Source organism: Budorcas taxicolor, chromosome 11 (assembly GCF_023091745.1).
Source record: "Budorcas taxicolor isolate Tak-1 chromosome 11, Takin1.1, whole genome shotgun sequence".
Classification (NCBI taxonomy): domain Eukaryota; kingdom Metazoa; phylum Chordata; class Mammalia; order Artiodactyla; family Bovidae; genus Budorcas; species Budorcas taxicolor.
Genome location: NC_068920.1, coordinates 152,288,106 through 152,311,478, shown reverse-complemented (window position 1 = coordinate 152,311,478; position 23,373 = coordinate 152,288,106). Strand labels below are relative to the sequence as shown.

The 23,373-nt window shown below is 44.0% G+C and overlaps 1 protein-coding gene across 1 annotated transcript in view; it reads left to right on the top strand.

Moving 5' to 3' along the window:
• The window catches only part of TTLL11 (tubulin tyrosine ligase like 11), a 266,686-nt gene that overhangs the window by 1,059 nt on the left and 242,254 nt on the right, over positions 1-23,373 (top strand). The window lies entirely within an intron of this gene.

The following is a 23,373-nucleotide window of genomic DNA, read 5'->3' as shown; positions in this document are numbered from 1 at the left end:
CACCATCACCATCACATCACCATCAGTATCATTGTCAACAGTGTAGGTGTTGGGGTTTTTATGTCCCAAGGCTTGGCATATAAACAGGCCTCAGGAACTGGTGGGCAGAAGGGTGAGTGAAGGAATGGATTATTTGTCCTTGAACTTATTTTAGATCTGGAAGGGGTTGGGATGAAGCACCAGTGACATCCAGAGATAATCTGTTGTAGTTGACTGAGTGGATGTGACTTTATTTGCAGTGCCTAATGTTATTTAATGTGCTTTGGGGAGTGTCAGGATGTGGTTTAGGGTAGTTGAATCTGGAGGCTTGGACCCATGTGGTCTGCTAGTGGAACAGAATCTGTAATAGGCGACACGAGGACGCAGGACCTTAGCAGCCCTGGGTCTTGGCTAGAGAAGACTTTCAGGAATGGTATAATGAAGTTGGAACATACAGAGAGATGGCCACAGACAGAATTAATGAGGTCAGAGGGTTGCTGTCCCAGCAGTAGGAATCACGTGGTTTGGAGGGGAGTTGAGAGTCAGGCGGGGCAGATTTCCAGACAGGGAGGGGTTAGCCGTTGAATAGTCTGATTCTGGGTGTCAGAGCCCTCCAGCCCTGGGGCTTGGGGATCTGAGGAGGGCTTTCATGCCCATGAAATCTGGAGAAAGTGAGGGTGGCTCCCAGTACTAGGTGTCTGGGTTTTGGGACAGGGGCCTAGGTCAAGGTGGTAGACATGAAGACCAGAAGGAGATGAACATGGAGAGCTTGTCAGTACCATAGTCCTAATGAAGGGAGGATCCAGGGGCTGAGACCAGGCCACAGAATGAAGGAAGGCTGATTTGCCCAAGCATGGCCTGTACTTACCTTAGCCCTGGGGCAAAGGTTGGGGAGAGAGACACAAAACTGGCCAGATCTCAAGAGATGGAGCCATCCAGACTCAGAAACCAGCAGCCACACATGCTGGTCCAGCTTCAGTCACTCATTCTGTAAGTGTCCACTATGGATGCTGGGCCCTGCGAAGCAAAGATGCTTAAGAGGTAACCCTTGCCTTCAAGGACCTCCAAGTTCAGTAGGTGATAAGACACAAGTAAGTAACCACTGCAGTAGTTACAGGGCCTCTGCTGCTGCTCCTGAAATGCTCCTTTCCCAGCTGTTGGCATGGCTTCCTCTATCACCTCAGTCTTCCGATCAATGCCACCCACTCAGAGAGGCCTTCACCTATAACTGTGGCCCGCCCTCCCCCCGCCCCCAACTGATGCTTGCTCGTCTTTATTGGTTTTTCATAGCACTGAACTCTAGTGACACTGGATTTTGTATTGGTTATTGTCTGTTTCCCGCATTAGAATGTAAGCTCCATGAGGGCAAGGGCCTTGTTTTATGTACTGCTGTTTCCTCAGGTGCTTGGCACACAGAAGGTGCTCAATAAATACATGTTGAATGGTTGAACGCCTTACGTGATGAGTGTTTCTGTGTCTGAGTAAAGGTGTACCTGCTCTAGGAGGTAGAGGCGCGTCATGTCAGGGCCATGTCCTGGAGGAGAGAGCCCCGAGCTGAGTTCTGGGAATTGTTTATTATTATTATTAGGGATCATTGACTTTGGATCCCTGGCACAGGGAGTGGGACAGACAGAGCAGAGGTGCATTCGGGGCTTCACACTTAATTCGGTAGGGCTGCGTCAGAGTGGGCGGCAGAATGGTGCGAGTGGAGGCAGGAGGGGTGAGCAGGGGTCAGATCGTGTGCCACGCTGTGGGATGTGGACTCTTTTGGAAGCCTGTGTGAGCCACTATGAAACCTTAAGCATTTTCCGTTTACCTGCCTTGGGACTTTGGCAAGTGAGTTCAATTCTTTAAGCCTCAGTTTGCCTGTCTGTCAAATGGGAGTGGGTCCAGCTAGGTCCATGGTTCCCAGTCTCTCTGCTGCTGCAGCCACATAATGGTAGTGTCAGTCTGTGTGAGGCCCTCGTGCAGGTGAGCTCGAAGGGGTGAGCAGTTTCTGAGGTGCCACCCGTAACTGTCTCCTCCAGGCCCTGCTTTGCCTGTTCTCCTGCTCATTCTAGGATGTTTTAACATAATTTACTCCCAACAGGACTTTACTATTAGAGGGGTGATTACCTACCTACCATCACGCTTCCCTGTTTGCCTGTGAGGTCCTGAGGACAGGAGTGGTTTCTGACTTGTGTCCCTGATGCCCAGCAGGTGGTGGGTGATCCATAAATGAATGAATGGATGACTTAACCACAGAGCTGACATCTCATCTTCACACCATAGAATGTGGAGTTCGAAAAGTGCCAGGCTAGGAAAACTTTAAAGTTCCTTCCAGGTTTAAACGATGATTATGGTATTCTTAGTACCTGCAGCAAAGTTGGCTTCATGATAGGTAACATCTCTCTCTATATATATATAAACTGGGTACTAACAAAACGCAAACACAGCCTCGCCAGGCTTGTTTCCCCATCTGCTACACGGGTGCTGTTGAAAGAGTGTACCTCTAATGCTCAGCACTGATGTTCTAGGAGCACGAACCCTGCTGGGGGCTGGGTTGCGAGGAGGTGAAGGGCAGCGTCCTCTGTATGTCATGCTGTGCCGTCACTGCAGGATGTGGGGGTCCCCAGCCAGCTGGCTTTGGCAGGGGTCAGGTGGGCAGCCCAGGCGAGAAACAAGGACATGAGCACCACCCAGAGTGAAAGGTCTGTGTCTCCTTTGCGAGTAAGTGGTGAGGGGCTCCCCCTCTGGGCCGTTCAGCAGGGCGGGAGCTCAGCATTTGCTTGGCTTCAGGGCACAATCTCCCTTCTTCCCCCACTTTTCTCTATTAACAGACACTTAACAACAGTAACCAATAGTGACGGTGATAAGAAACAACTATGATGAATCCTTCCTTCCACAGCCCTTCCCCTGTGCCAGGCACTCTTCTGGGTGCGTCACATATAGCCAAGGATTTGGTTCTCCCAACAACCCTTTGGTCTCCATTTCTACACAGGAGGAAATCGAAGTACCCAGAGGTTAACTTACACAAGGTCAGAGAGCTGTGAGGGGCAGAGCTAGCATCTGAAACAGGTTTCCATTCGAAACCGGCCTCCTGTTCTGTGCCCTTGCCACTGCTCCCTGCTGCTGATGCTGGTGGACCCTGGGGGGTGGCAGGTACAGACACAAATGGGATTCTGTCCGTACCCTCCAGGGACAGACATGTTCACTGACAGTTGCAGTCCAGCCTGGGAGTAGAGTTGGGTACAGGGCATTCCATACACAGGAGGAGCCAAGGCAGGGAGATCTGGTTTTATACACAGGATGGGGTGATGGCGGCTTAGAGAGCAGAGAGAGATGAAGAAGGAGCCAGATTGGAGGACGCGGAAGGCCATGCCAGGAACCTTGTGCTTCTGGCTGAGTATGATCACAGATTCCTGCCATATATAGACCATGCTTCCCTTGCCCACGCTGTCAGTCTCAAGGGAGCCACACCAACTCTCTGAAATGATTCAGTTTTCAGTTGGATCCACTCTAGTCAGGTTTAATGCAATGGTGCCCACCGTGTTTCTCAAAGGACAGTTCATAAATGTTAGCTCTGTACACTTGTAGGTAAGATGAAAGTTTATTTTAGAAGAGCAAAATCATGTTTATAGAGTCACTGTGAAGTTGAGACATGAAAGAGAGACATGGTTTCTCGCTCATAGTAGAAGCTCAATAAATATTTACAAAAATGCGTGGTTCTTCTCTAATCATGTGAGCCTCTCTCTGCCTCTCCTGTATATTCTTTTTGCAGTTTGGACACACTCATTAAAGAAAACTTTAGGGAAAAGACACCATGGAGAATAGACGCCACTGTTTTTGCAAGCTGCTCTCCTTGGAGATGTCAGCTGTGTATATGTACGCAGTGGTATCATGGACACCAGCTAACGTGATCAAGGGCACTGAGATTTGATAGAGGGACCTTTGTTGATAATAGTTGGCATAAGCCCTATCCCAGGATCTATTAGGGCTCCCCTCCTGGGTCATTCAGTAAAGAATCCGCCTGCAATGTGAGAAACCTGGGTTCAATTCCTGGTGGGATGATCCAGGGAGAAGGGAATGGCTACCCACTCCAGTATGCTGGCCTGGAGAATTTCATGGACAGAGGAGCCTGACATGGGGTCGCAAAGAGTTGAACACAAGTGAGTGACTTTCACAAGATCTGTTACAGTGTGAGCTCTTTGCTTCAGTAGTGTCCAAATCGTGTGTTGTTTTCAGAAATGTATCCAGCCTTTCTTCGAAGCATGTATATACTTAGGATATCATCCTACTTACAACTTGTGTGATGTTAGTTACTGTCTTTGAAATATCATATTACATGCTAGGCTTTATGTTCTAAGTGCTTTCTGCTCATTAAAACTTGTATAGAACACTTATTATGTATTATTTTAGTTAATCCTCACAGCAGCCCTCTGAGGTGGATCCCATTATTTCCTTTTTATTTTTCTCCATTATTTCCAGTTTACAGCTGAGAAAACCGAGGTTGAGAGGAGATTAGTTCAGGGGTAGCCCAAGGCCACACAGGTAACAGGTGTCTGAGCCATCCAGGGCCTGTGCTTATAGCCAGTACATAAGCCTCTACTGTCTTCTTTGCTAATCCTTTGCTAAAATCCACCCTGCAAGGAGTTACTCTGTTATTACTATTCCCAGATAACATTTTTTTTTTTTTGGCAGCACCATAAGGCTTGTGGGATGTTAGTTCCCTGACCAGGGTTGGAACCCGGGTCCTTGACAGTGAGAGCATGGAGTCCTAACCAGTGGACCACCTGGGAACTCCCCCGAAGATAACAATTGAAGAAATGGAATTGGGCGCAGAAGTGGGAGAGTCAGGGTTCAAACAGTCTGCCTTGCTCCCAAGCCCACTTTTCAGTGTGTTGTATAATCCACTTCTGAACCCTCTCCTTCCTCATCTGACTCATAACTCTCGAATGGCAATGGTGTCACTTAGAACCAGGAGGCTGACGTTGCAAATAGGACTTAAAATAAAACACAGTGAAATATATATCCTGCCTGGCAGAGGGAGCCTTTGGTGTCTGCACTTTCTGAATCCTATCTCGTGGCTGCCCACGAGGGGAAAGAGATTCTGGTGCACTGACTAGCCGAGTGGCCTTGCTCCTCTGTGGGGCCTGAGCCTGCTGCATGAGCCACCGTGTTGCAGACTCTTGGTGGATGAAGGCAGATTAGAAAATGAAAAATTGGATAGTTTAACCTTCCCCCCCTTCCTCATTTTAATGATAGTCATTGCAATTTACTTTCCAGTTTTTGAAAACAGCCTTATGTTTAAGGACAGTTTATAGCCTACTCCATCCAATGTTCTCCTTCAACAGACATGTTATTTTAACACCTAGCACACTAGAATTTTTCCTTTGCAAGTTAAATTTGTCACACCATAAAAATCACAATTCACTACCACTCCTACTTGAACAATACAATATGTATAAAAGCCTCATGAATCCACACTAATGCCTCTCATTTAAAAGACAGTGTATTCCAGGAGCTCATATTCCAGTTCTATAACTAGTACAAATTAAAATTTTAGTTTTTAAGCAGGTATTGCAATTGTTAGAGCAGTTTTCTGTGTTACAGGAATATGCTCTCTATTGTAAATGGCCTCGATTTTGGAGGTATTCTGGTTTTCTGTCAGAAGTTGAATACAAAAATTCAAATATACATTTTCTTTTAAATCTATCCCTTGAAAAGAACATATTATGAAAGTAATTGGCCACTCTTTAAGTGGCTTCTCTAGAGGGAAAGTAGTATGTCCTGGAGCTAGCAGGGACTTTGAAATTCACACAGATGGGTTAAAATACTTGTCACTAATTCCTTGTGTGACCAAGCAGGTTGGGTCCTGCATACAGAACCACTCTGAGCGTCAATTTCTTCAACTGTATCAATGGGCCATAGTGATTCTTGCTGAGTTCTTGTGAGATTAAATGAGGGGAAGTATGTAAATTGCCTTAACCCAGTGCTGGGCACATTATTTGTGTTCAGTTAATGGTACTTTTCCTTTTATTGGGTAACTATGGATATTGGTTATTTGATTTATATATGTATTTTAAACTAGAAGACAACGAGTATAGAATTTCATCTTCATATATAGGTTACTGGTTAAACACACTCGACAGCTCATTTGAATCATTGAACAAATACTCTGAGACCTACTTTGTGCCAGGCTGTATTTGAGTTCTTGGGATACAGCAGATAACGAACACACCCAGAACCCTCTGTGTGATAAGGGCAGGTACATTTTGCACAAATATCAATGTGATGTAGTTTAGGTTTAAAAAAAATTTTAAGATTTTTTTTTTTGATGTGGACCATTTTTTAAAGTCATTATTGAGTTTATTACAAACTTTAAGTTTGTTAAAACTTCCGTTTTATGGTTTGGTTTTTTTGGTCGCGAGGCCTGTGGAATGATGACTCCCCAGTCAGGGATCAGACGTGCACCCCCTGGATAGGAAGGCAGAGTCTTACCCACTGGACCACCAGGGAGGTCCCTAAAATTTTTTTAAATAACACTGTTTTAAAATTCTTTTCTTTTGAAGTCAATTATACTTTTAAAGTTTTGTGGTTTTAACTGAATATTTTAAGGCTTCCATTCTGAGCCTGGTGCCAGTCTCATACTCTGGTATATTAACTATGTATGTCAACACTGGAAATTTATTTTAGCTATTTGAGTGACATCAGTACTTACCTTTTGTGGTCATAAAACAAATAAGGAGGTTGTTGATGTGAACAGAGAAGCAAATTCCCTGGGCTGATGTCTTTACTTCTTCCTTCCATCCCTAAGCAGCCCTCCCCACGGACCCTGGAAAGACCATACCAGACATGGGTTTGAATTTTGGCTCTGTGGCCCCGGACGAGTTCTTTTATCTCTCTGAGCCAAAGGCTCCTCATCTCTAAGAAAGAGCATAAAATACGTGGTAGGCTTGTGAGGATTAATTCTGAAAATCTTGAAAGTGCCTGGTACTTTCAAATAAGAATACTTGTTAGTTGGCTTTCCCTCTGATGAATTTCCATGACATTTTAATTCAGTTTTATAATACAAAATTGATGGCATCAACAGGTGAATAACCTTATTGCTTTGATTAGTTTTGAACCCTCCTTTCCATGTGGTTGCTCCCCTGCAGCCCAGTCATTCCCTGAGATTCCTCCACAAAGGCTGTGGTTTTGCCAGAGAGAACGATGATGTTGTTTCTCTGTTCCAGATGGACTGACATCTCTCGTTCTGCATCACATCACACCGGGTCCTGCCTTCACAGCTGCCTCGGCCGCCATTTGCGTGCATGTTTGTTTCTCTGCGTGTTTGGGAACCGTCATCCAGTAATTTTTATAAATGCTTCCTAAGTCCTAGCTAGCAGCCATTTGCTGATGGCTCCTTCTCTTCCCCCATCTGCTTCTGTGTCATCTGAGTAAAACCTTCGCATCCTTAATGGAGCTGAAAGAATAGGGTGGTTTGTCTAGTGGGCATCCCTAAGTACAGTGTTACTTTTCAAAGGAGCCCTTCAGTCCCTCTGCCTAGAACTCTTGCAGAGGCCAGTTTTCATATTTTGTTCTTTATGGTCACGGGGAGATTTTATTTCTCTTTGTGTTAGAACTGCGGTTATTGGAATTTTTAAAAGCAACAATCTAAAAACTTCTGGACATCTTCCATTGTTTACAAATACCTTGTGTTCAAATTCTAAAAACAGTATGTGCTTATGAAAATTTATATAATTCCCAAGTATATAAAGTAAAACCCCAAAGTGCCCCCCACCCCCACCCATTCCCTGCCCTTTCTGTCTCCTATCCTATCTCTTTTCCTTAGGGTAACATCAAGAATGCAGTTTGGTATGTGTTTTTCCAGATATTTTTTCTTATTCCTGTGTGTATCAGGACCACTCAGTTGTGCTGGAGTATCAACAGAAGTACAACAGAAGTTTGCTTCTTGCTCATACTTAGGGGTTTGATGTGGTTTGCTGGGGGTATGGGGACAAGCGTCTCCTGCCATCTTGATTATCCAGAGACCCGGGCTTCCAGCTCAGCACCTGCTTCAGTGAGTCACCGAGAGGAAGGGAATGTGATAAATGCCGCACCAGCTTTTAAGCCTTCTACTCGGAGGTGATTGTGCTCACATCTCATTTGTCAAAGCAAAGTCCTTAGCCTGATGAACTTCGGTGGGGCTGGGATGTACAGTCCTACCATGAGTGTGCAAAGAGGAGAATCAGAACATCCTGCTAATGACCACCAACTAGACATCATATGTAGAGACACAAGTATGTGTGTGTGTGTATATATATATATATATATGTAAACATTTTTCATGTTGTTTTAAATGCCACCATTATACAGTGTATATGGTATCTGGCAAGTGCTTCTTTAGCAGTACTTTGTGGACATCGTTCTCTGTTAGTACATACGGGTTCATTTCATTTTGCTAACAACCAAAGAGCCCATCTGGTGGATGTACCATCTTCCAATGTATCGATGGATGTGTTTCTGTGTTTTGTTTGCTATTACAAAGGATGGTACAGTGAACATCCCTCTTCAGACATAAAGTATTTACTTGTGCAAATGCTTCTGTAGGACTTGTTGAGTCAAAGGTTATGTGCACTTTGTATTTTGATAGTTACTGTCAAGTTGCCACCAGTAGTGTTTGAAAGTGCTTATCTTCTCATGTTGTCTCCAGTGCTGTATCCTGTTAATCTGCTAAATCTTTGCCAAACTAATAGGTAAAAATGTGAGTTTTTTAAAAAATATAAATTTATTTATTTTAATTGGAGGTTAATTACTTTACAATATTGTATTGGTTTTGCCATACATCAACATGAATCCGCCACGGGTATACACATGTTCCCCATCCTGAACCACCCTCCCTCCTCCCTCTCCGTACCATGCCTCTGGGTCGTCCCAGTGCACCAGCCCCAAGCATCCAGTGTCATGCATCGAACCTGGACTGGCGATTCGTTTCATATATGATATTATACATGTTTCAATGCCATTCTCCCAAATCATCCCACCCTCTCCCAGAGTCCAAAAGACTGTTCTATGCATCTGTGTCTCTTTTGCTGTGAGTTTTTAAGTTACATTTTTGTGATTGTCATCAGGGTTTGGATTTTTGTGTAGGTTTTTTAGTCATTTGTACTGTTTCATCTGTGAAATACCTACATGTATATTTTTTGTTCATTTATCTTTTGGGTTGTTTATGTTGATATTTTGTGTGTTTATGTTTTTCTTATTGGTTTGTAAATATTATGAGTATTTACTTTTTTTCTCATTTGTATTGTAAATATTTCCCCTCCTGTTGACATTTAGACATCTAATACTCATTTGCCTTGCATGATTTACATTGTTATAATTTAAAACATTTTTGTCTCGCTCGTCACTAAAAGCAATCTCTATTACTGACTTGTTAGCTTAAGAAGGCAGAGGAAACACACAATTTCATCCTCAAGTGCTATTAAATCCTTAGAGAATTAGGAGGCAGTGTGGAGGGCATTAAGAGTCTTACCTTTCAAGAAACTAGATACTTTTTGGGGAGCTGTCACATACATTTATCTCAGTTGACTTTTACTTTGTGCAGTAAGCACGGTAGACTCCTTAGTTCTGTTTCACAGATGTCAGTGTGGAGTGGAGTTAGGTTTGAGTTTGAATCCCCACCACGATTAGTCTGTTACATGGGGCATTGTGATACTTGTCCCATTTTAATAACATACGTAACCATATTCCAAAGTCAGCATGCAGTAAGTATGTCATCTGTTTTAACTCTCCCCTTCTTCAAAGGTGTTGAGTCACACACTGCTTGGAATTCGAGGGTAGAGTCCTGGCTCTCGTCTTATTCAGTGGATCATACTGTTTCTCTAAGTGGAGTATGATTTCCTGGCTCTTGGAAGCAAGACCACTGGAAGTTAGTGTTTACTGAAATTTTTCAGTGCAGGACTGGGCTTTGAGCCTGGTTGTTAGTTTTATTTAAAACCATATTTATCACTTATGTAAATCATCCTTGTATATTGCTTAAATATTAAAAATTTGCAAAAAATAGGAAAAAAAACCCCATTTATCATCCCACCACTGAGACGCAATGACTTTTTATTTTGAAGAATTCGACTCCAATATTTCTTCTAGGCATACATTTTTATATTTTATAAAGCTGATAAAATTATGTTAATGTTCGACAAAGCTAATATTATTTTATGTTAGTATTAATACCCACATTATAAACATTTTTCACAGTATACAAACTTGTCATAAATGTCATTTTAATTGTATAAAATATCTCATTCAGTGAAATGTATTTCATTATTTATTTTCATATTATTAAATGTTTGGATTGATGTTTCTGTGAAAAAATTTATGGTTTAAGTTTTTTCCCCTTTATTTCACATTATTTTAAGACAACTCTCCAGAAATGAAATAATTAGGTTAAAAGGCATATACATCTTGAGGCCTTTGGAATGTATTGCCAAACTGCTTTCCAAAAAAGTTGTACCAGTTAATAGTGTATGAGAGTTCCTATAAGTGCTCAAGTTTGAAGAATATAATGACAAATATTGGGGAAAGAGTGAAATAAATGAATCTTCTCTTGGTCTTTACCAAATCTAATTCTAATAATCAGTGCCTAGCTCAAAGCAGGGCATTATGACATGGCTCTTTTGATATAGTCATTATATCTAAATCAAAATAGCCGTATCAAAATATAAGCCACTTTTAACTTTTCGAATAATGTATTCAGTGGACATGCTTGATTTTCTACCCATCCCTGACCGTCTCCTTGCATCTGATTTTTTATTCCATCCCTGTTCTTCTACCCGTGAGGTAAGGCTTGGACATGGCATGTACAGTTGGGCAGTGAAACTGCTGGAAGTCTCCATAGGCATTTCTTAGGTTTTGTCAAAAATATCTCTTGTGTGAAAAGAGGCTACATTAAGAGCCAGTTAAAATGTCATGTCATCATTAGCCGTTAGGAAAGTGAATATCAAAACCACAATGAAATACCACTTTGTATGCACTAACATCTCTGTAATAAAAAAGACAGATAATAAGTGTTGGTGAGAAGGTGGAGAAATTGGAACCTTCGTACATTGCTTGTGGGAAAGTAAAATGATTTGAAGAACAATTTTGCAGTTCCTCAAAGTGTTAAACACGGAATTGCCCCATGCCAGCAATTCACTCCTAGGTGTAAACCAAGAGAACTGAAAACATAGGTCCACACAAACACTTGTACACTAATGTTCATAGCATCATTATTCGCAATAGACAAAAAGTGGAAACAACCAAAGGTCCGTCAGCTGAAGGATAAATAAAATGTGAAATATCCATATAGTGGAATAGTATTTGACCATAAAAAGGAATGAAATACTGATACATGCCGCAACGTGGATAAGCTTTATAAACATGTTAGGTGAATGAAGTCAGTCACAGAAGGCCATACATATATGATTCCATTTGTATGAATGTTGAGAATAGGGAAATCTTTAGATGCAAAGTAGGTTAGTGACTGCCTAGAGCTGAGGATGAGGGAGGCTTTTGGTGTGGGGAGTAAGGAGTGACTTAGTGGGTACGGGATTTCTTTTGGGGGTGATGAAAATGTCCTTAAATGTGTTGACTGATGGTTACACGACGCTGTGACTATACTGAAAAATGTTGAATTGTACAGTTTAAATGGGTGAACTGTATGATCTGTGAATTGTATTTCAATAAAGCTGTTGAAAAAAATGCTGTCTTCTGATCCAGCTCTCATCATTGAACAGTAGTGGTCTTCTCGGTAGTAATGGGAAAAATGCTTCAGGAGCTGTTTGGTCCAGTGCCTCCTGTTGTTAATTCCGCCTGTTAGTTCTGTGTTACAGTGTTGCCTGTTAGCAGTACATGGACTCCTTGGATACCTGTATCTAGCAGAATCCTGTCCTGGTAACATAAAGTAGTGGCAGCTGTAACAGCACCCCAGACTTGCGTCATAAGGAGGAGTTTTGTCTTTTAGGGGGATTCAAACATTGGCCTGAAGAATAAAGTTTGGTCTGGTTATGGAGGCTCCATTATGAAGCCTTTCAGTGGTGCTGTATTGCATGGCAATTAAAAGTAAGGGCTTTTGAGCCACGTTGTTACTGTTTTGAACAAGTGTGTTCAGCAACTGTTGTTACTGTTTTGTCACACTGGGTAACCCTGGAAAAATTTTACTGCAGGCCTCAGTTTACCTGTAGAATATGCATAATACAGTCACGCCTCGTGGAGTTGTTTCGTTGCCCGAGTAGAAAGATATAACCATGTAAAGTAAGTAAGTGAAGTCGCTCAGTCGTGTCTGACTGTTCGCGACCTCATGGACTGTAGCCTGGCAGGCTCCTCTGTCCATGGGATTTTCCAGGCAAGAATACTGCAGTAAGTTGCCATTTCCTTCTCTAGGGAATCATGTAAAGTACTTAGCCTATAAATACCTGGTACAGTTGACTATTTTTTAATTCACATTTGGTCCTAAGCTGCTCTAGACTCACTTCACATATTCCATGCTTTGAACTTTATCTTCTGCCAAAACCACACCGATGACATCTTGAACCTTCATGCTGGGCCATTTCCCTTTGTTGATGTTTTCCTTTTCCTTAGAATGTCCCTGTCCTTTCTTTGACTAACTCTTACACATTCTTTAAGTATCTCAATTGATAGGTTTTCAAAGATCATCTCCATTGTAACTTAGTTTTCTGTTTCATGGCTTTCTGCTGTTTATTTCTTTTCTTTGACTTTTTGAAGTTTATTCTGTACCCCCCACCCCCCCACATTAGGTTGGATGCTTATTCTACCATCTTCTAATAAAAGTATTCAAGACTACAAACTTGCCTCTTAAGTGCTGCTTTAGCTGAACCCACAAATTTTGCTATGTAGCATTAAAAGAATCACCCTTTAGTTCTGTATATTTTAAATTTTCATGAAAATTTCTTCTTTGACCCACAGGTTACTTGGATTATGGCTTTCTGAGTTTCTAACATATGAGGTTATTTCTTCTTACTTTATTATTAATTTCTAACTTAATGCCAGTATGGTTAAAGGATGTTCTTTTTTTTTTATTTATATCTTTCCTCCCTTCTTCATGTCCTCTATCTTTACATTTTTGTTTTACTTTTTTTCCTTGATAGCCTAATATATGGTTATGTATGTGATTAAAAGGAGTGTGTATTCTCTAGTTACTAAATGCAGTATTTTATATATGTACATTAGATTAGCTTGTGTATTGCACAGTACAAATTTTGTATCCTTGATATTTTTGTATGACCTATTAATTACTTGAAGAGTTATATTATTAATAACATTTCCCTCTAATTATAGACTGCAAAGCTTTTAATTAATTAATTAATTATTTTTTTTCACACCTGCAAAGCTTTTTAAATTCTTTTTTTATTTTTCTTTTTCCATTCCCCGCCCCCCGCCCCATACTAGTCTGGAAGTTATACAATCTGTTTTTGTTCTTCTAGGGTTTCTCTTAGAAAACTTAATATATGTATAATTTTGCAAAGCAACTTTACTCTCCTTTTAATAACACAGGGATCTTAGGATGCTTTCACTGTGGTTGCATTTCTCCTGACTTATGTGCTTTTGTTGCCCAATATTTTACTTCTGTTATGCTGTGTCTTCGTTTTAACTTCACAAAGTAGACATTAACTTTATGTTACCCAGTCTCAGTGTACGTTAGATTTACCCACACATTTACCATTTCCTTTGTTCATTATTCTATTTTACAATTCAGACCTTCTGGGATTATTTTCTTTCTCCTGAAGGTAATCTTTTAGAAGTTCTTTTAGTGAGGAATTGGGCTTCCCTGGTGGCTCAGCTGGTAAAGAATCCGCCTGCAATGTGGGAAACCTGGGTTCGGTCCCTGGGTTGGGAAGATCCCCTGGAGAAGGGAATGGCTATCCACTCCAGTATTCTGGCCTGGAGAATTCCATGAACTGTACAATCCATGGGGTTGCAAAGAGTCTGACATGACTGAGTGACTTTCACTCACTTGCTGCTAAGTCATGTCAGTCATGTCCGACTCTGTGCGACCCCATAGATGACGGCCCACCAGGCTCCCGTCCCTGGGATTCTCCAGGCAAGCATACTGGAGTGGGTTGCCATTTCCTTCTCCAGTGCATGAAAGTGAAAAGTGAAAGTGAAGTTGCTCAGTCCTGTCCAACTCTTACAACCCCATGGACTGCAGCCTACCAGGCTCCTCTGTCCATGGGATTTCCCAGGCAGGAGTACTGGAGTGGGGTGCCATTCCCTTCTCTGTTCACTCACTTAGTGAGGGACTATTTGTAGTAGACTAATGTTTTCTATTTGTTCAAAATTACATCTTCATTTTGCCCTCGAGAGATAGTATTGCTGCACACGCGTTGCTAAGTTGATGTTTGTGTGATCCCAGCCTTTTGAGGCTATGCCACTGTTTTGTTGTGTAGTTCCTAAGTTGTGTCTGACTCTTCTGTGACCCCATGGACCCAGGCTCCTCTGTCCGCAGGATTTCCCAGGCAAGAACACTGGAGTGGTTTGCCATTTGCTTCCTTGGGGGATGTTCCTGACTCAGGGGTTGAACCTGTGTCTCCTACATTGGTAGGTGGTTTCTTTCCCACTGAGCCACCAGGGAAGCCCACAGGCCATTGTTTAATCGTTTCCATCTTTGCTGTTGAGAAGTCAGCCCTCAGTCAGTTTTTCTTTCTTTCTTTGTTTTTCTCATAAAGTGTCTTTTTCTTTCTGCCTGCTTCTAAAATCCTCTTAGATGTTTTCAGTGTCATGAAGACTTCCTAGGACTTTTTTTTGGAGATTTATTGAGATTCTTGTTTATTTGTTGAAATTCTTGTTTCTGAGGTTTGTTATCTTTTATTAATTCTAGAAAATTCTCATCTGTTTTCTCAGTTGGTATAGTCTCTCACCCAATCTTTCTCTTCTCTCTTCCTGGAGTTCTGAGTTAGGTATTTATTAGATTTTTTTTTTTTTTTTAATGGTGAGTTCGGGCTTCCCAGGTTATACAGTGGTAAAGAATTTGCCTGCCGATGCAGGAGATGCAAGAGTCATGGGTCTGATCCCTGGGTCGGGAAGATCCCCTGGAGCAGGAAATGGCAACCCATTCCAGTATTCTTGCCTGGAGAATCCCATGGCCGGAGGAGCCTGGTGGGTTACAGTCCCTGGGGTCACAGAAGAGTTGGACATGACTGAGCACAAACACACATGAATGTTCCTTGGAGTTTTAATCTCTGATAATTCTTTGAGGTTTGGGTTGAAAGTGAGGATTTTCATCTTTTGCAGCTGCCCCAACGGGCTCTACTAACCCAGAACACTTAAAACCAAAGTTTAGGTGTTGGGTTTTTCCAGTTATTGGTGTAATTGAGCTCTGACTCCAGGCTTGCATGAGGAAGGTGTTACAGTGGCAGTCTGAGAGGAGACGTCTTTCCTTGTGTTTCGCCTTCCCCAAGCCACAACCAAGACAAGGCAGGTCTTCTTCTAGTTCACCCTCTGAGGATACAGCCTTGCAGACGGTCTGGCTTGATACGGAGTTTCCAATGTGACTCCCATCTTGCCAGCAGTTGATATTCAGGGGCCAGATACATGCAGAGGTTAAGACCATTGCCTATTGCCTATGTACAGGGGAAAAGATAATTCCATTTACATTTCAAAAAGTTCTCTCTGGCTGCCCTACAGAGAATGGGTTAGAACTCCAGAGTGGAGGCAGAGGCAAGTTCGGGTGCTATTATAGACTGCAGGGAAGAGACAGTGCTGCCTGGGCCTGGATGGCACCGGCACTGGGGCCGGGGCAGGGGGTGGGGGTGCGGTGCGGTGGCGGTAGGGTTATTGATTGAGATGGTCTGTCTCTCCCCCTAGACTGTAAGGCTTTCAGTAACAGGGAGCTTGTCTTATTCATCTTTGAGTCCTTCATGCCTGGCACAGAGAAGGCATTCAGCAACAGTTAACTGAATTGAACTGTGTAATCAGGAATGGTTCTAGTTCTGTTTTTTTGGACTGCCTTCAAAGTGAATACTTTCTTTAAAGGGAAATGACAAAAAGGCATTACAGGCAGTGAACTCGTCCTGTCTCTGGCATTGTGAAGCTCAGGTCGGAAATGGAGAGCCAGCTATTTGTAAGCCCCTGACAGTCATCAGTTTTGGCTGGGCTTTCTTTCCATGATAGCATAGTTTCTTTTAGCCTCTGCACTTGTTTTTTCTTAAGGAATCTCAGACTCTCATTGAAACTACCTACATAAAGCCTTACCATCCTACAGATTTTTTATTTTCCTAGGCAGTTTGCAAAGATGTTTCTCTAATGGTATGTTATAACTGTGAAAACTTCTAAGACATTCTTTCTGGGAAAAAGTATTCTAAGGAACAAAAGTGTATCTAAGGAACAAAAGGAGAGGCAACTGGTCCCTGCTGGGTGACAGTTTAATAAGCTTCAGCTGGCTACTTAGGACCTCTTGTTCTGAGAGTTTAGGCATTACTATTCCATTAGAAGGGCTTCCCAGGGTGTGCTAGTGGTAAAGAACCTGCCTGCCAATACAGGAGACATAAGAGACGCAGCTTCAGTCCCTGGGTTGGGAAGATTCCCTGGAGAAGGGCTTGGCAATCCACTCCAGTATTCTTATCTGGAGAATCCCATGGACGGAGAAGCCTGGTGAGCTACTGTCCATGGGGTCACAAAGAGTCAGACACGTGTGGCACACACACATTCCATTAGACTAGAAGCATTTCTAGACAGTGCAGTGAAATAAAGCATACGTATATGATTTTAAATTCTGAGACCTTGAGGATTTTTATTTAAACAAATATATGCTGTCTGTTTGCTGAGCCCCAAACCCTGTGCAAGGTACTGGCTCTAAAAACACAAACACCATCCCAGACCTTGACCCAGGATCGCTCCTGGCCCACAGTGTACCTTTTGTGTGAATTAGAGAAAGGTGCCCTCTCCTCAAGTGAAAAAAAAATTAGTCAATATATTACTTCCGTTTCAACAACAAATTTGTTGTTGAAAGTCCAGCAAATGGATTATTAAGGACAAGTGAATATTATCTATTAGATAATATGTGCATGGTATCATAGTGAAGTACTTACTGATCTAAACTTAGAATTCAGAAATATTCTGGCACAATACACATCAGATGATTGGACTACAATATGAAACTTCAGGTGTAGCTAGTGTGCTGATACCAATGAGGGATCTTTTTCAGAAGCTGAAAGTAGGGATTTCCCCAGTGGTCCAGTGATGAGGACTCTACACTTCATTGCGTGGGGCCAGGCTTCTTTCTGGTTGGGGAACCAAGACCCCACATGCCATGACCAAAAAGGATTTTAAAGGTGAAAGTAATCACTACTTATATGTTAGAAGTAAAAACAGATCTTATTTAGAAATACAGTCTGTTTTAGGTTTTATTAGGACCTCCCTGGTGGCTTAGACCATAAAGCGTCTTGCTTGCAATGCGGGAGACCTGGGTTCGATCCCTGGGTAGGGAAGATCCTCTGGAGAAGGAAATGGCAACCCACTCCAGTACTCTTGCCTGGAAAATCCCATGGACAGAGGAGCATGGTGGGCTACAGTCCACGGGGTCGCAAAGAGTCGGACACGACTGAGCGACTTCACTTTCACTTTAGGTTTTATTAGATCAACAGAGTATTTTGATAGCCTAGTTTGTCAAAGGGGAACGATATGCATTGTCTTGTTAACGTGAGAGACTTGGCCGTCACATGCCAGAAAATTCTCATCATAAATATAAATTGGCCCGAACTAAGCCATCAGATTTAGTCTGTTTACCAAATGAGACTATTTCTGAATTCCCAGTTTAAATCAACAGATACCTTCATTGCACTAATATGTATTATCGCTTATATTTGTTATCATCAATAGTCCATTTGTTGTAAATGTGAAATGTGAAAAGTACTGTATTCCAGATACTAAAGATGCCTGCACGTGGGCAGCATCACCACATCCTCGGGCATGGCTTAGATGCCACACATGGTGGCCTCGGGAGGCCCAGTCTTGGGGGTGCAGACACAGCCGGTGATTCCAACACGAGACACTAAGCGTTCTATTAGAAGTATGCACAAAGGTGCTGGGAGACACGGAGGCGGGATGAGCTGAAATGGGAGGTATTGGCAAAGGCCGCTGTGTGTGAGACGCACTCAGGTGACTAAGGGGCTTAGTCTTTTGGACATATTTTGACTGTTAGAAGCCTCGAAGCCTTCTTTCCGGGCGCCTGCTGCATTCTGTTTAAGTGAGGTGGCCTGGCCGAGCTCCGGATTGGCGAGGCGCTTCTCTCTTAGCTGCACTGTGTTGACCTCTCCTCCTGCCGAGCGTCTCCTCCTGTCTTCTGTCTCCAGGTCTCTGCTTTCACAGCACAAATTGACTTGATTTTACGACTTGCTAAATTTTCTTTCTTTCCCACCTGATTTTACATTCAACCAGTGAAAGGGCTTCCCTTGTAGCTCAGTCAGTAAAGAATCTGCCCGCAGTGCAGCAGACCTGGGTTCGATCCCTGGGTCGGGAAGATCCCCTGGAGAAGGAAATGGCAAGCCACTGTAGCATTCTTGCCTGGAAAATCCCATGGACAGAGGAGCCTGGTGGGCTGCAATCCATGGGGTTGCAAAGAGTCGGGCATGACTGAGTGACTAACACTTACTTAGTGAAAGGGCCAATATCTGTCCATATCTGTTACTCACACTCCAGTGCACAATGCCCAGAAAATAAGCTTTTCATAGACATTGGCTGAAATGATTTTTTTCATCCATTCCTCAGACATTACCTGAACTCTTTATTTTGTGCCATGGACTCCGTTGAGCCCTGAGTGAGCAAAGAAATGACACCCCACAGGCCCCTCCTGTCAGGGAGCTCACTGTCTGGTTACTGCACCTCCATGGAGGAACAGCAGTGTGAACAGGGGTGGGAGGGTAGAGCTGACTCAGATGCAGGGTCAGTGAGGGTCTCCCAGAGCAGGGGTCTCTGAGCTGAGTGTGGAAGGAAGAGAGGGGTGAGCAAGGTTTTGGGGGTATAGGTTGAGGGTTCAGCATGCACAGCTGCACAGTGGCAGGTGAGAACCCCGGGCAAACATCTCACTCGGGCTGGAATACAGGATCTGAGGAGGGGAGGGCAAGGGAACCTGTGACCTGAGAGGTAGGCGGGAGCCACGTCCCCAAGGTCCCATCTGCATACTGAGAGCTGGAGCCACTGGAGGGCCTTCAACATGTGTGTGTATCTGTGTGTGAGAGAGCTGCCGCTGCTGCTAAGTCGCTTCAGTCGTGTCCGACTCTGTGCAACCCCACAGACGGCAGCCCACCAGGCTCCGAATCTCCAGGCAAGAACACTGGAGTGGGTTGCCATTTCCTTCTCCAATGCAGGAAAGTGAAAAGTGAATGTGAAGTTGCTCAGTCGTGTCCGACTCTTAGCGACCCCATGGACTGCAGCCATCCATGGGATTTTCCAGGCAAGAGTACTGGAGTGGGGTGCCACTGCCTTCTCTGGAGAGAGAGACAAAAGCCACATGTCTAGATCAGAGCCCTCTGTGTGGTGTGGAAGGCCTGTTTGCATTTAAGTCACTTCAGTCATGTCTAACTCTTGTGCGACCCCACAGGCAGCAGCCCACCAGGCTCCCCCGTCCCTGGGATTCCCCAGGCAAGAACACTGGAGTGGGTTTCCATTTCCTTCTCCAATACATGAAAGTGAAAACAGAAGGCCTGTTTAGGGGTGGTGACCTGGAAGTAGGGAAAACCTCACCAGCGGCAGAGAGAGGCGCTTCCTGGTCAAGTCGCAGCCTCTGGTGAGCGGCCGGGGCCTGCCCAGCGCTGAGCTACTGTGTGACTGGCCAGCACGGGCCCTCACTGCCGGGTGACAGCGGAATTACTGCTGTGCTTCAGGGGGCCTCCCAGCCACCCCCCGAGGCCAGTCAGGTAGCCATCATTAGTTCCACTTCACAGATGGGGAAGCTGAGGCTGAGACCCACACCCAGGGCTCTGTGGATGCCAAGTCCAGTGCGCTGTTCTGTGCCCCAGGCCGGGGGGTTGGGGGGAGAGCAGACAGCCATGCTGGAAGAGGACTGGCTCCCTGGAGACTGCCTCCCCTGGGGACCGCCGCCCTCCTTCTTACGGGAGCAGGGGCTCAGGCGTTCAGCCGCAGGGGTGTCTCCGGCGACCCTCCAGGCAGCGAGAGGCGGAGGCACCCTGGGACCTGCGAAGCTGTCTTCACCAAAGCAGTGGGGAGAGATTTGTGGGCTCCTCACATCTCGGCGCCTGGGTACCACGCTGCTATTTAATAAAGGCCTCGTTGCTTGATGGGCCATTAAGTAAACAGTGATATATTTCAACCTCGTCGAGGAGGAAGACGCAGAGTTAAATCAAATTCAGGCCATGTGGAGATAAAAGAAGAGGCGACGCCCAGGCATGGCTCTCCTCCTGAGGAGAAAGGGAAGCGGACAGGCATCGTTCAGGGTCCTCCCGGGGCCAGGCGCCACGTGGGAGCTGCCTTAGCGGCAGCAGCCGGCAACCGGACCTGGGGGTGGCACTGGAACCCCAGCCCTGGTCCGACGCCGCGGCGACTGCTCCTCCCATCGCACCCGCCTCCACCAGACAAGCACTGACCCGCTTTTGTGCAGGGGACGAACAGTGTGGGTCAGCAGCCTCCACCCGTGTAGACCTGCAGTGCCCAAAGGCAGGAGCTTGTCTGTTCGCCCTGGCACACACGGCCCGTGGAGTCTTGCATGTCCTTGTCACCCGGGGCAGGGTGTCCCTGGCCTTTCCACACCTTCCCTCTGCCCTCCCTTTTGTCTGGCCCTGCCGGAGGGCCCTTGTTTTAGTATTTATTTGTTGTTTATTAACAAACATTTGTTAAGGCTGAGCCAGACAGACCACTGCTCTATTAAGTCACGTGTTCCTCAGAATAACTCCACAGAGAGTGTGTTATTAGCCCCTGTGCAGCTGGGTAAAATGAGGCTCAGAGAAGTTCATGACCTTGTCCATCTCGAAAGTGGTAAGGCCTGGAATTTGAACCCAAGTGTTTGGATTCTGAATCCATAACCCCTCCCAGATGAAAGCCAAGGCTTGTGGTTTCTCACTGTCTTGCTGCCTCGGTTCCTCTGTTCAACTCCTTAGTGATGACGCCAAATTAGCAGCATGTTATTGAGTCTTCTGGCGTGGAAATGGATCCTGTTTTCACAGCAGTCACAAAATTATACTACTGAGAAGACACTACTTAAATCCAGAAGGAAGAGCCGGTAGAAATCCATAGAAAATCTGGAAGAGAGGGAGACCATTTTATTTGGCTGACTGATGGATCTCTAGAGAGTTTTTATTTACTTTTTGTCCATCTGTTTTCTTTTTGAAAGGCTAAATTACTTCCAGGAGCTCCACCCAGTTCCTAAAAATGTCCAGGAGATTGCAACTGTAAACTGCCAGCGTGTTGGGTTTTTGGTTTTCTAAAGCCATGACTCATCGTTATCTCAAACTCCATGCGATCATACAAAGCACCTGGGGCATTTGTTAAACTTTGATTTCCCAGTAGGGGTAGGACTGGGGCGAACCTTTCTTTTTTTAACAAGCCCCTGTGGACTGATTCTTCTGATCAGACTAGCTTGGGAAACAGGGAGTATCATTGCTGGGAACTAGCTCCACTGTGGACTGTCCCTTTTAGATTTGAAGCACAGCTGGTCACATTTGTATTTACAGTGAAAAGAACGTGAATTCTGGAGTCAGAAAGCACAGGATTCAAAGCCCCAGTCTGACCCACTGATAAATTGTATTGTCTCGGGCACGTAACAGAACATTTGCCCCTTGGGGTGTCTGCTGCTTCCTGTGCCTGGAAACAGGAGATTGTTTCCCTTTCTCTCCCACCTCTTCTCAACTCCTGTCCTATTATTGTTTTTTTTTTCCCCAATGCACACACACACACACACACACACATATTTATTTTTTTATTGGAGTGTAGTTGATTTACAATGTTGTGTTAGTTTCTGCTGTACAACAAAGTGGATCATTTATACATCCATCCACTCTTTTTTAGATTCTTTCTCCATTTAGGTCATTACAGAGTCTTGAGAAGAGTTCCCTGTGTAGGTCCTTACTAGTGATCTATTTTATTTATTAATTTAAAAGTTTATTTATTTATTGGCTGTGCTGGGTCTCTGTTGCTGCGAGAGCTTTTCTCTAGCCGTGGCAAGCAGGGGCCACTCTCTAGCTGTGGTGCGTGGGATTCTCACTGCTCTGGCTCCTCTTATTGTGGAGCTCAGACTCTAGGGCATGCGAGCCTCAGTGGTTACAGCATGTGGGCTCAGTGGTTGAGGTTCTTGGGCTCTCGAACATGGACTCAATAGTTGTGGTGCACAGGCTTGGTTGCTCTGCAGCATGTTGGGTCTTCCTGGACCAGGGATCAAACCCGTGTCTCCTGCATTGACAGGCAGATTCTTTACCACTGAGCCACCAGGGAAGCCCTATCTATTTTATATATAGTAGAGCATATGTGTCACCCTCAGTCTCCCGTTTTCTCCCTCCCCCTCGTTTCTCTGCTGGTAACCATAAGTTTGTTTTCTGTGACTGTTTTTGTTTTGTAAATAACTTCACTTGTACCATTTTTTTTTAGATTCCACATACAAATGATATCATATGATATTTGTCTTCCTCCCTCTGCCTTACTTTACTCAGTATGACAGTCTCTAGGTCCATGCATGTTGCTGCATATGGCATTATTTCATTCTTTTTTTAATGGCTGAGTAATGTTCTACTGCACATGTCCACCACACCTTCTTTATCCTTTCCTGTCGATGGACATTTAGATTGCTTCCATGTCTTGGCTTCTGTAAACAGTGCTGCAGTGAACATAGGGATGCGTGTATCTTTTTGAGTTATGGTTTTCTTTGAATGTACGCCCAGGAGTGGGATTCCAGGATTATGTTGTTGTTTAGTCACAGAGCTGCGTCCGACTCTTTGCGACCGCATGGACTTAGCCCACCAGGCTCCTCAGTCCGTGGAATTCTCCACGCAAGAATACTGGAGTGGGTTGCCATTTCTTTCTCCATTGCAGGTTTATATGATAGCTCTTATTTTTAGTTTTTTAAAATTTTATTTATTTTAAGGAGACTCCATACTGTTCTCTATAGCTGCTGCACCAATCTACATCTCCACCAACAGTGTAGGAGGTTTCCCTTTTCTTCACATCCTCTCCAGCATTTATTGTTTGTAGATTTTTTTAAATCATGGCCATGTGTCCTCTTATTCATCAGCTCTCCAGCACATGCCTTGATTTCCCCCTGTGCGGGGTCACTCATAATTGTTTTTGTAATTATTTTTAAGTGTCTAGCATTCCCCACTTGGCTGTAAGTTCCATGAAAACAGGAACCATGACTCTAATTTTTATTACTTGTGAAGATCATGTTTTCTATTTATCATTTTATCTTTATGACTCCATGTTTATTATTGCATATCC